The following is a 14638-nucleotide window of genomic DNA, read 5'->3' on the forward strand; positions in this document are numbered from 1 at the left end:
CAATCAGTTTGTATGACAGCTATATGCTATTGTCGTTCGATCTAAACAATTTCTTAGAAATTTGTAGCGCTACCTCGCAGAACAATCCAGGCCAAATTTCCTAAAGATATTACGTCAAATGAAAAAATTTTCCATACTAGAACTTTATTCCAAATATTCAGTTTGTATGACAAGTATATGCTATATTAGTACGATATCGGCCATTCTGATAAATGAGCAGTTGCTTGGTTAGAAAAGAACGTGGTCAAAATTTTTGATCGAAATCTCAAAAACTAAGGGACTAGTTCGCGTATATACAGACGGAAAAACGGACGATCATGGCTAAATCGACAAGCTGACACGATGATCAGGCCTCCGACGTTTCTTTCTGGGTATTACAAACTTCTTGACAAACTTAATATAACCTGTTCAGGGCATAATAAATAGTTTTTATAAGAGTTTTAACGCATATTCTGACCCACAAAGTAGCTTTAGCGACCATCTTCGATTCACCCCATACTCGCTATGTTCCCTATTGTAAAAATATATTTATATGGAAGTAACAACAACAAAAAAAAACATATCTAATAGACACATTGAAATGAATGTGCTTGAAAAACGAGAACGAAAAGCTTGATATCCGTCCAAAATTTTTATATCAAAAGAAATAACGCAGAATCTCACTGATAAGTTCAGAAATTGGAAGAAGGATTGGATTTTTCTAAGCCATGTACGGACGGATCTCAAAAAGTAAAATTAACCCATTGCAGATGAGAGAATTAATAAACTTTTTTTTATTTAATAATTGCTCCGTTTTGAACGGCTCAGAAAAGTTCTAATCCACTTGTCTATATCCTCAATAATCCTCAAATAATTAAAAATTTTGTGTCAGAACTATGATGAGTATTGTTTTAACCGATTTAGATGGGCATAGCCCAGAAAGCAAAGCCAATGTCAATGGTTATAGCCCATAAAGCAAAGACAATATGGTTTCCTTTAAGTCGATTTTATGAGTTATTGAATTTTAAGCTACCGAATTGTATCAGTTGCAAACAAAGTTTTTAGAATTAATATTTTGTTTAACGGTTCTGACGTATGACGTGCGCGAGATGAGGTTTTTTCATTGGTCAAAGTCAAACAAACGAGCTAGTCATTAAGATTCAGGAAGTTACCTTCGTACCTAACTCTTAACCTTGGCCAATAAAGCTCACTTCTGATTACCTTCCAACGTTTCCGATATATCCTTACGAACTTTGCTTCTGGTCATGAAAACGTTTAAACTTTGAACCGAAATCCTTCAATTCAAGCGAACTACGAAAGCGCTGCAATCAAACAGCTGCCATACATCATTGATTACTCTTTAGAAGTTATAAAAAAAAAACTACCTGGTAACCTATCTATGGAAGACTGGTGAAGTTTCGTAAAGCTTCGTGATGATAATTGCAACAATTAAAATGCAATTTTATAAAAATTTATATGAAAGGACATTACATTTAGATCTATATACTCGTATGTGTATTGTATATAGCAACTTTTTAAAGGAAGCTTTGAAACTCTAAATGAAATTAATTTTTGTTGTGGTTTCTTTATTTATTTTCCCAATTACTTATTTATTAATTTCTTTACAACATAAATCTTAGCAAACTGTGAAACCAATTTCAGACTGCTTACAATATTCATCGTCACTGTATATAATTACAGATGTGATTATTCGACAACATGCAGTAAATGATTATTTTCGAAATATGTGAATGTACGTATGTATAGTATGTGCACAATTTAATGAAATTGCCAAATTGCATTAACTCGGACATAACTAGTGTGTAGTTTAACGCTCGATTGCCGTTGTTAATCCTTTTGATTAAGGCTGAAGACACAGTGGAGCGAAGTGCAAAATACAAAAAAAAAAAAAATATGTAAAGTGTACGCTTACTCTTGAGCAGACTTTAATTTGTATTTAAATGCTTTCAACTGACACAGCTAGGTAGTTAGGAACTCCAGAAAAGTGTTACAACTCTATAATGACATGTGGAGATCACATTAAAATGGTACGCATTTAAAAGATATGTTAATGGCGTTAAAATATAGACTCAATTACATACACATAAGCGCGTTGTGTGGTTGCTGTTATTATTGCTAAACTCCATTATTATGGGAAACTGGAATTGCGGATATGATTTGGCGGTTCCACTCTTTCAACTGAGGCCAATTAAAAAGCGATTAGTCACTTGATAGCTGACTACTAGTTGATTATATACTCGTGTTGCACAAACTAATCATGGTTTTACCAGAACATCATGAATTTACATGTTTTATAAACAATAATTAAATTGGATTAAGTCATTATTGTACCACACAGAGAAAGTAGTTATTTCTTTATGACAATCTCGCAATATTTTGCACTGGAATGTGATGATTTTAATCTTTTATAATAATTTATTATTTTCTATATCCACAACAGGATACACGAAGCTTGTCAAACCCAGAAGGAAATGGCGAATTCCCCCTCAATTTTTGAAATATCGGTATAAAATTTGGCGGAGGTCCTTTACTTCTTAAGAAAAGGAAAACTTTTATATTTGACGAGATTTCTGCACGAAATTTGGCATGGATTATTGTCTAAAGCAAAGTATAAACTCCGAAGAAATTGCACAGATCGGCCCGGTATGGCATGTAGCTTCCATACAAACTGACCTATCAAAATCAAGTTCTTGTATGGAAATTTATATATTTGTGAACGAGCTTCGGTGCAGCCGAAGTTGAAAAAAAAAAATTTTTGTTTACTGCGCCTGAGGGTAAAACCTGTAGATTATAAAGAAAGAAAATTTTTCGACAAACAAATTTTTTTTTTCTTTTAGAACAAAATGAGCAAAACAGGACTCTGCCTTCGTTTAGGCCTCATATAACGTGTATGCCTGGTTTCCTTTGGTCGAAGTTAGACTTTATAGCTTATAACTAAGCATATAAGTAAGCAAATCTAATAAAGCTATATACAAATATATATTCATTATAAATACATAAATACTGCTTTTAGAGGTAGCATTACAGAACAGCCAAATTTAGCACTTACTTTCTTTTATTGAACCCAAGAGAGCAGATAATTGTTAGTTATTTAGCTTCATACATTTGGTCTACCATTATTCGTTCTTGAATTTTTCAGCGAAATTTTAAACGTAGTAATATTTATTAGAAGAGATTATTGTAGACGTCTACTACATATTAAGTCTCGATTATAGATTTTTTTTGGCTAATAAAATTATGGTAACTTTTTTCTAACTTAAATTATTAAAAAAATCGCATCCGGTACATTTCCCTAAACATAAAATCAACCATTCCAACTTTAAAACCTCCATGGCGAATTTTTCATATGTACGATTGTATATATTTTTCATTGAAGAATTATTTGAGTATTTTTAATATACAAAAATTAAATAATAAGTAAAGTACTCATATGGCATTATCCAACAAAAAGAAATATATGTATATACTTAGTTATACACAAAGGAGGAAATATAAATATCTAATGCAAACAATAGATAATACAAATAACGCCTCTTATATAATCAAACGAAAAACGTCCTTGTTGCTATCTTTAGTGGTGATATTTGCTCACCACCCCTATTTGTTGCGAGTACAAAAGGGCTTGCCACTTTGATACATGAGCGCAAATTTAAACCAAACAAAATGGAAATCAAGCAACTTTGCACCACGAACTCATACTTGCATGTATATGATTATATGTCTGTATGCATATGTGTGGTTCCATTTATATGCGTCCTCCCCCACTCTATCAATATTTATACAGCTGCCACGTAGTATATCATTATTCTTGGTTGATTTTATTTCACACAATTTTATCTTTCCAGAAAGCTCTTAATAATTTTTTTACCCAACGCATTTCTACGTGGAGACCGCGTAAAGCTTTAAAGGAAATATATACAGTTATAAAATGCTTTACAACTAGTTAAAATAAATACATATGCAAGGCAATCATCTCAGCTGACTGACTGACTGCTGGTGTTTTGTTTTATGACTTGACATCTGTCAAACTTCGGTGTAAACCAGAGTCAAATTGTCCAGCTGAATTATAGAGCAAAGCCACTCCGTTTTCGACTAGTGCAGAAGCATTTAAAAATAAAAGAAATTCATAATAGGTTTAAATCCATTGGAGACAAATTTGGGAGTTCAACATTTTACAACTCGACTCAATTGAATTGAGGCAACTCAACTGTGAAACAAATAAACTCTTGTTAGACATTACGAATTGCAACCAATTATGCTAGATATATATTGTTTCGATGTTGTCAACCTAATGTAGTAACGATTTAACAGCTAATGAATGGGTCCCATATTGAAATTAAGCACAACTCTATGCAAGTTTAAAACTTCCTAAAATATATAAATATTATTAGTGGTTCAAATCATTTCCACTGAATTTTTGACGAAATTTGTCAGCAATAAATTGATGAATTATAATATAGTAGCTACAGCCATACTTCGCACGAGTTTATGAAAACAAGTGTAATAATCTTCTATGAAGTTTGCTGACAATTTGTTTTGATGCTGCGGACAACCGCGCTATTGCAGGGTTGTCAAATAAAACAAACAAAGTTGTAAGGCAATGACATCTCAACTTAAATTTTTTCAGTAAGTTGAGTTGTAAAAGGTAGTATGAAATTGTGAAATTTGAGTAAAAAATATGAAGAAAACAGCGTTTCGGAATGCTATAGGATAGAGAGTAGAAGTTAGCTCTCTTTAACATACGTATAATATTAAAAGTAAACTTAAAACTTAAAGTTGATTCGTATATAAATTCATAACTTGAACAGTGTATATTTAGTTTGCCACGAAGATTGCAACATCCAGAAGGAAACGTCGGAGATCCTACAAAAAATATTTATAAATAATCACCATGACGACCTGAGTCGATTTAGCCATGTCCGTGTGTTTGTCCGTCTGTCTGTATATAAGCGAATTAGTCACTCAGTTCTAGAGATATCGATCTGAAATTTTGCACATGTTTTTTTCTCTTCAAGAAGCTGCTTATTAGTCGGAACCACCGACAGCTGTCATACAAACTGAACGATTAAAACACGTCCATGTTTGGAAATCTTTTGTACTGAACAAGATATCTTCACGAAATTTGAAATGGATTATTGTCCAAGGCAACAGTATAATCTTCGAAGAAATTGCTCAAAGCGGACCACTACGCCATACAAACGGACCATTCAAAATCAAGTTCTTGTATGGAACCTTTGTATTTGTGAAAGGTATTATAGTTTCGGTGCAACTAACGCAAGTGCAAGTTAACGATTTTTCTGGTTTTTAACTTACAATAAGTATATTTACTTTCAGCTCGTTCTTTTGCTGCCTATATAATTCCTTTAACATAAGTTTTTTTATTATACATATGTACGTATATGCGTTATTCTATGATCTTATTAATTTTCCAAAAATTTAACGCTCATTTCCCGTCCACTTCAATATGAGATTTTATGAAAGATTGCCTTGTCAGAAATGCTCTCGAAGTTTTAAAAAAAGTCCACCAAGAGTCGAGTGCTTAGAATTTTTTTCATGTTTCGATAACGATCTACTTCAATGTGGCAGAAATTCTCCATCAACGTAATCATCATACTCATCATTAGGGGCTACCGAATAAATGATTTTTGTTTTGTTTTTCTTATTTGACTTGAAAGTTACGCTGCAAGAATTATTCAGTTGCAGTAAATTAATTCTTTAGCATGGAACTTGCACTCCATAACCGCACAAACTTTCAATATTCCAACAAATTGACTATGAGTTTTATAATTCTTGGCATAAACGATTATCCGAAACGTTTAATATTTTATTCCCATCGTAAATTTGTATTAACTTTTTCGCCTGCGCGGATGAAAAAATTACTTTTTCGCACTCGAAGCCACCGAAGTGATGAAAGGAAATATTTTTAATCCAATATTATGAAAAAAGCTCTGAGAAGAATTCCACATTAATGCATATTTATGCCAATACATATATACTTGTATATATATGTAAGTCTATTTGTGAGCGCGTAAGTATGTCTTAATGCCAAGTGCATACACAAAATTGAGTTTTAACTTAAACTTTCGGCTTTTTCGCATTTACTGCGCGCTTCTTTTCTACTCTACTCCCTTCTACATCTATGGTATTTATTTTCCGTCACTCTTGCCTTTCATCTTTAATTTGCGCTCGCAACCGATTGCAGTTATTACAAGGCGGCTTATCGGAGTCGGCAACATTGTGGTAGTGACTTTGCATACAATAATCCTGTGTGTCCGTGTGCACACACACACACGGAAGCATACGTCGTACGTATATGTATATGTGTGTGCATACTTAACGATCTATGTGTGTATGCGTGCGTACGTTGTGGTTGCAGTTGTTCTTGTTGCGCGCTTTATTATTCTTCTTGTGTAAATTTTTTAATTGACATCATCTTTTAATATCCAATAAAAACTTGAGCCTGCAACGAGGCCGCACCTCAACAGCAGCTGATATGCACCGCCCGTTCCGCCCACACGCGCCACCTTCCAGCATTCATGCCCGCCAGCTGTAATAACAACAATAATACCATGCCTTGACGTGCCATGCCAATCGCCATTTACGCTGATCTTACGCTGCGGCAATTGCCGTTGCTTGTTGCAACGGCAACAGCAACAGCAGCGGCAGCAATCGGCTGTTTTCTTTTTGCCGCTGTCGATATTTCTTTTTCGTATTATTATTATATTTTATGTTTGCTGGATTTCGTATTTTTGTTTGGTTGCTCTGGTTGCTGTTGTTGATGGTGGTGTTGTTGTTGGCCAACTTAAGCTACAGTGCTCGCTGGCAGTTGGTGTATCGCGCCTCAGGCAAATTAACTTTGCACGCGTTGAATCTCCTTTCGCAAGCGGAAAAAATGCTTCCCCTTCTCGGAACATCATAAATAATTGCAAAAGAATACCGATGGCTAGAGCGCGCTGCCTTTATATAGAGGTGAGCGCTGCCGTGTGGGTGCCTGTGTGTTGCTGCTGTTGGTGCCCGGATTCGACTGGTCCGCATATGTTTGTGTGTGTGGTTGTGAGTGCGCGCTGGCGAAAAAACGCGGAAATGCGATTAAAATGCGCACCACAGAAAGAAATGCAATTTCACAGGCACACCGATTGATGCCCGGATCCACTCGCATTCGCATTCGCATTCGCACACGCTCCGTCGGTCAGTTGAGTTGGTCAATTCAGTCAGTGGCTCGCATGTGACTTTGAAATCTTTGGACGACATATGCGCACGAACAAAAAACCGACTCCGACATACGGTGGCAGGTTTTTTAAGCGGCACTTGATAAAAAATGACTAGGTGCTCACACAACCATAGTCAACGCTACATATATACCTACATACATACATACGTGTGTGTATCCGTATGGAATTGAATTAAATATAACTTAAGTAAGCGACGCTCTCAACACGTCTTGCACAGTAAGTTTTTTACTTGACTGCAACCCTGCTTTTGGCAGACTGGCTTGTGAACAGTAGACATCATCCGTTCGCTGGGGGATCAGTTTAAATATAAATTCTTTTAGAGGTAATGTATATCAAAGAACGAGTTTCGATAGTATTTCGATCAGTTTGTAAAGACTTTTAGTTGAGTAATGTTGCAATTAATAAAACCGTATATTAGTTTTCCTGGTGCCCAGGAAAGCCCACCAGCTGCGGAAAGCACATTTAAGCCCATTTGAAAAGAAATTATTGTGAAATTATTGTAAGAGCGTAGAGATCGGAGTATTTTCCTCACTCATGAAGGTTTTTCCAAGATCCTTGCTGCATAGATGTCACGTCAAGTTCTACTCAGCTGCCACACCATTCACGAAGTATTCCGAAGTATAAGAATCGCGTCAATGATCCGATTAATTTTCATTTATATGTTTTAGTCGTCATTAGGGAAGAACCATAATTTCTCTCGAGTTTTTTTATAATCGGAATTCAGTAATTGCTCGTCCTGTAAATCAGATTATTGGATTCGGACAGCTATTGCAAATCACGGTAATCGAATAATGTCAAAAATTGTAAGTAAAGTAGCATTGGTATGAAATAACTTCTACGGCTACCAATGATATGTGTTTAATTGGGAGACAGTCGGGCGCACATTGAGTCTGGTTTAATTGTGGTCGCTTGTAGTCCGACAGTTTTCGATCTCTGCTTTCAAGCAACAAAACATAAAATTTGTTAATGTTTCATTCTCAATAAACTCTAACTTGATTATTATTATTTCCTACGTTCTCACCATAAACATCTTACGTTGAGTTTACACATTTTTTTATTATTATTTTATTGTAAGGTAGCCCAACCCTTTCTTGCTTCAAGTAAAGTCGATAGAATGAAACGCAATTGTCTTACGTAACAAATTTAATCACGCTCATAGGATACTGAGCGGCAACACTGTGAAGGTTCAACCGATTTAAATATTTTTATATTTTTTTCTGTTTAGTAAAATCCGTAAGAGGTACAAAACAAAAATGTTGTAAAGTTTTCGCATATTTCAAAATTGTAAGCCAAGAATTTTTTAGGTAGAGGAATATTTGGTTTAGTTGAAAATATTTATTGAGAAGGGTTGCCACCTGTTTTAATATTTTAATTTAATAAAATTGCCAAATTAGCGAAACAATATATGGGTTACCACCTTTTTGAAAAGGTTGACTAAGGAAAAATAAAATAAATTTGATATTGCACTATTATAGAATGTAGCTGCAATGCAAACTGCACAATCAGAATCAAGTACTTGTATGGAAAGCTATTTCATTTGATGAGATATTTTCACCCATCTTGTCATGGGTTATTACTTAAAGCAATGGTGTAAAGTCCGAACAAATTGTTTAGATCGGATTACTATAGCAAAGGGAGGGTAAGAAAATTGTCTACCGCATCATCATTGTCACAGCCACTATACTATAGCACATAGCTGTCATACAAACTGGCCGATCACATTTCTTGTGAGGAATCTTTTTCATTTGTGAAGGGTATTATAGCTTCAGTGCAGCCGAAGTTACCGTTTTTTCTTGTTTTATGTTCAGGTAGGATGTATTTTTGCTCGGGTTAGATATAAAATTGATTTTGATTTTAATTTTTTGGTATACTAAAGCTTTAGTTGTCAAGTATTTTTTGATGCTCACTTACCAAAAAAAACAACGCAGTTAAAATTGGTTTGAATTACGAAAACATTTCAAAACCGATTCCCAATCAAAGTTAATTGATTCAAGTGTACTAAAAATATACCACTAAATGTAAAATGATTTATCTTCCCAAGGTTTTATTCTAAATTATCATGTTTTAATATTACTATTTAAGTGCATAGGACTTTATCGATGCTTACGGAAATGTTGTCACATTTATTTTTTAAATTCAACTAATATTTTACGGAATTATTTAAAATTAAAAACTAAAATTAAATATTAAAATTTAAAATTTATTTAATTTTTTGTTAATATTTTTTATTAATTGATATTTTTAATTTGTTAATATTCATTGTCTATATATTAAAAAATATAAATAAAGTTTTTAAAATAAATAATAATAATAAGAAATTTTTGATAATAATATGTTATATATAAAATTTTAACTTTTAATAAAAAAAATTATATTAATAAAAATTTAACTTTTATAATAAAAAAAATCTATAATTTTAAATGATGATTAATATTAGTCTTAAAATTATAAAATATTTTTTAAGACAAATAATTTATTAAAAAAAAAAATATCAAAAACATGTTACAAATAAAATTAAAATATTTAACATATATTACTTTTTATACTCTCGCAACTTGTTGCTACAGAGTACGAGTATAATAGTTTTGTTCACCTAACGGTTGTTTGTATCACCTAAAACTAATCGAGTTAGATATAGAGTTATATATATATATAAATGATCAGGATGAAAAGACGAGTTCAAATGCGAATATGAAACTTGGTACACATGGTTCTTGGTACCGTAAGACGGTTGGTATTGCAGATGGGCGTAAACGGACCACTGCCACGTCCACAAAACGCCATTAATCAAAAACAAATAAATTGCCATAACTAAGCTCCACAACAAGATACTAGACTCTTATTTGGTATACAGAATCATATTAGGGGGGGCGCATTTGCAGTTAAATTTTTTTTAAGCGTGGTCCCGCCCCCTAATAAGTAAAATGTGCATATCTCCTATATCACTGAAGCTATAATAACAAAATTCACTAAGAACAAATGTTTTTAGCATCTCTATCGACGGTTTGAAAATTATTGAAATCGGGTGATAACCCCGCCCACTCCCCATATAACGGTACTGTTATAAACTACTAAAAGCGCGATAAATCAAGAACTAAACAAGCCAGAGACATTAAATTTTATCTCTGGGATGGTATAAGATGATTTTATAGGAACCACGTCAATATTTCATTTTAAACTCTTAAATCGTCGTTTTTTAACTTAAAAGAAAGCTATATGTGAGTTAATTTTTTTATTTTTTTTTCTTCTACGTTGTTATTTTATTAATTTTTCTTTAAATTGTCAGTGATTAGTAATATCTGAAGAACAAAATTTTTAATAAAAAATAAAGAAAATAATAATAATACTCAGATTGTGCCCCGGTACCCGGTTGCTAAAAGACGTCGGTAAAGTTGTTTAAAGTATGCCACTTTGTGACCAAAAATTATCTAAATTGAATCAAAACTACCCCTAATATTTTTAAAATAAATAATTTAACAAAAAGAATAATTATCAGGAAAATTTCAAAAATTAAATTTTTAATAAATAATACTTTTTTAAACTATATTATAAATTTATACTTTTATTATTTTTTATTGACATATCCAAAATGTATTTTTAAAATAAATAATATTTATAAAAAAAAAACTATCCAAAAGAAGTTCTCCGGCTTGGAGGTCAAGAAAGAATCGAGCCAATTTCTGATACCCTGTTCTGAAGTGAAGCGTACTCCGGTGAGGGCATTCTGCATTGATCTGAACAAGTAGTAATCGGAAGGTGCTATGTCTGGGCTATAAGGCGGGTGAGGTAGAACTTCCCACCCACAGTTTTCCAAACAGTTTTTAACTGGCCTTGCAACATGTGGCCGTGTCATTATGAAAAATTATTGATTTGTGTATTGTCGCATATTCTGGTCGTTTTTCCGCGATAGCCTTTTTCAAACGAATCAATTGTTTTTGGTAGAGGTCCCCATTGATCGTCTGACCCGATTTCATTAGCTCATAATAGAGCACACCCTTGTGGTCCCACCAAATACATAGCGTAACCTTAGCACCATGGACATTTCCGTGCATGTCAATGGTTGGCCGGGCTTCACATACGATCTCTTGCGCTTTGGGTTATCATATTGAATCCATTTTTCATCGCCAGTGACAATCCGATGCTGAAATGACTTCTTTTGGTGGAGTTGGATCAACACTTCCGACATGCAGAATCGACGTTCGACGTCTCTTGGCTTTAATTCATAAGGCACCCAATTTCCAAGCTTCTGGATGAATCCTTATGATTTTAATCGTTTGGAAACGGTTGCTTGATCAACTCTTAATACTTTTGCAAGTTCTTCTTGCGTCTGGCATGCATCTGCGTCGAGCAATGTCTCCAATTCTTGGTCTTGAAAATTCCGTCGTCTTAGTCGAAATTGCCACTTTTAAACCGTGCAAACCACTTTTGGCACGTTCGTTCGGCTAAAGCATGGTCACCATAAATGTCCAGTGAATACTTTTTTTTTTTTTGTATTAATATTAATTTATTTTTTTATTATTTTTTATAATTTTTTTCAAAATGCATTTTGGAAGAATTAAAATTAATTTTTTAATATTATTCTTTATTTATTTGTATTCTTTATTAAAAATTTATGAAGAACAAATAATAATTTTTTAAAATTTATCAATTTCTTACCACTGTGCGCCATGGCTTGAAAAGGCAAGCAAAATTTTTGCTAAACGGATTACATGAGAATCAAACGCAACTGCCAACATGCTGACGCACAACGCTACCGAATGCAGCAGCTAACCATGCAAACACGCCGAAGCACACACAAGCTACATCTATACTGTATACTATGTATGTATAGTAATTTTAGTGTGCGTCGCAAAGGCCACAGAAGCGGCAAATTGGAGTACACAGGCGGAAAAAATGATAACCCACCGATGTTGCCGTAAAAATTATATATTTCTACAAGTCAAACGGAATTTTTTAATAAAATGAAAAACTCAAAAAACGAAAAGAACAAACGGCACGTGTGTATGTGTGTGTGTGTGTGTTTGCTAGCAACTCATGCGGCACTCTGCAACGCTGCGGGGCAAATAAAAATGCTCCTGGCAAATGGTGCAGCATAAATATTTGCGTTGCGCTGCTCGGCAACGGATTAGTGTGTGAATTTTTAAAAATTCCATCATTTCAATGGGCGATTCTAGTTTTCTCACAGTGCACCGACAGCCGTGTGGCAAGCGGGTTTTTTAAGCCAACAGAGCGTACATACAAACTATTTTTTGTAGCAACAGCATTTCACATGTGTACATATGCGTATGTGTGTGCGTGTGTTCGTAAGCCACATGTGCCCCGGTGATGAATGCCACTGACCAAAGTGACCGTTGACTGGCTGTGTCATTGCTGTTGATTTTTTGATTTCTGCTGTTGCAACTATTTGAGCCATTTCAGTTTTTTGCAGTTAATGCCACCACTGCTCTTATTGTTGCTTCCATTGTCGTTGTTGCTGTTCATCGCCAATGCTCTCTAACAAAGCAGCGTGCAGTTAACTTCTGACCAAAGCGGCCAAAGCTGTGTGCTCCGCAGAAGGGGGGAGGAAAGTAAAAAAGTCAATGCGATGATGATGGACTTTCGACTTATTCATGCATCAAACAACAGCAGCAACAACAACAACAGCAATACAATTGCAACTGCAGTCAATAGCATAGCAGACATCCATCAGTGGCAGCAGCAACGGCGATACCCAAAATAGTTGCAACACTACGAAATGTGCCACGCAACGCAACAGTCCAATAAGCGACAACGGACTGTCTTAGCTGCAGCATAGTATTTGTTGACGTTACTGTTATTGCCGCTGCTGTTGTTATTTGTATTGTTGCATGGCATATGAGTACAAGTATGTTACGTGCATCAATAACGCAGTTCGCAAGTTCAAATGTTGCTGTGGTTTGCTGGCACAGTCGCCAGCGTTGCTTGCTGTCCCGCTGCTGTTGCTGTTGTATTGTTCCGTTGCACAATTTTGTTGCTACCACATCGATGGGTGGTGTTGTTGCTATTGTAGTATTGTTGTTGTTGCTGCTGCACCAACAGCTTATTGGTTCGGCGTAAACCCACAAAGCACGCTTGTCAGCGCGTTGTATTTATCCGCTCTTCTTCGTGTTCTTGCCACGCTGTGTGCTTTTTCGCAGCGTTCTTGTTGTTCTTGTTGTTGTTGCTGATGTTTTTTTGGTTTTTTTTTTGTGTTTGCTACACCAATGCGAATGCGCATTATTTGCCTTGAAAAGCGCATAAATAAGCGAAAATCGCTAAAGCAAATGTCCGCATGTCCGCATATACTTGCAACATGTGTACAAACACAAGCACAATCGCTTCGATAAACATATAAAAATGTACACACATAATATTATTGTCGATGTACGGATATCTGCAACGACACAATGACAAACTGCAAACGGTACTTGGCGGATCGAATGGACTATTGACAAAAGCGCGTTGAACACTATGACGTCCTGTTGCCACGTTGCACGGCGAGAAAAGGTACGGTGACAATCTCTGTGACCTCAGTAAGCTTCGATTTTTGCAAATTAGAAAACTCAATACGGTTAAAGAAGATGAGCGTTTCATGCTCTTAAAAATTGTTCTCGAGTTTAAAAGTGTTCTATAGAAGAGGTCCACAAATAAAACCTAAGTTGTTGCTATGACAGAAACATTTCTAAAATATTTTTTGAGAATGCTGCTGACTTGACAGACTTTAGTCGGATACATACCTGTGATGGGAACGACAATAAAACCAATCTCATGTCAAGTTATAATATATGATCTTGTAAGCTGTTAGAAAATAATAGATAATTATACAAACCGGAAGGAATTTATAGTCAACGAGATCAAAGTAGAACACCACTACTATACAACAAATATTGAGTACATTCACTTATTGGTTCCTACATAGCAGTTGACTATGAGGTCGCTGTAAGCGCAATGAATCCAGTTGTTAGTCTCAGAACTGTGTACAAGAGAGAACCCTCGAAAAATCGACCAGTGCTTGTGACAAACAGCTGGTGCTGGTGATTTTTTTGTTTCTAAAAATGTAGTTTGGTGATTCCTTATTATCTAAACGTTTCGAGATTCTAGACAGATCCCCTTTAATCTCATCGATAGCCGCAATAACAATTTTTTTGAACTGAAATGATAAAATTTTCGCAGGAAATAACCATAACATGTGTAACTATTATGCTAATATCAAATACATCGAAACCTATATCAGATTTAAAAAGCCTATCTTTAGACTACTCTGAAGCCACTCTAAAAATCGCTCTTAAACTGACATGAGTTCACCTTATCATCTTCTCATGAAGCTTATAGCAATATTCTAGAATAAAGCAAGCAATAGAAAGTACAGTATGGTTATGAAGCGGATAGTCCTATAGGATCTTGAATTT

At 34.7% G+C, this 14638-nt stretch overlaps 1 protein-coding gene and 1 long non-coding RNA gene across 3 annotated transcripts in view; one reads left to right on the top strand and one right to left on the bottom strand.

The window, feature by feature from the left end:
• Positions 1 to 2522, top strand: part of LOC118681456 (uncharacterized) — a 101556-nt gene extending 99034 nt beyond the window's left edge. Inside the window, exon 4 of the long non-coding RNA XR_011396691.1 lies at positions 2441 to 2522. This is a non-coding gene — a long non-coding RNA (uncharacterized lncRNA). The remainder of the gene's footprint in view (positions 1 to 2440) is intronic.
• LOC106627937 (putative uncharacterized protein DDB_G0291608) overlaps positions 1 to 14638 on the bottom strand; it is a 180952-nt gene that overhangs the window by 126539 nt on the left and 39775 nt on the right. The window lies entirely within an intron of this gene.

Source organism: Bactrocera oleae, chromosome 5 (assembly GCF_042242935.1).
Source record: "Bactrocera oleae isolate idBacOlea1 chromosome 5, idBacOlea1, whole genome shotgun sequence".
Lineage (NCBI taxonomy): Eukaryota > Metazoa > Arthropoda > Insecta > Diptera > Tephritidae > Bactrocera > Bactrocera oleae.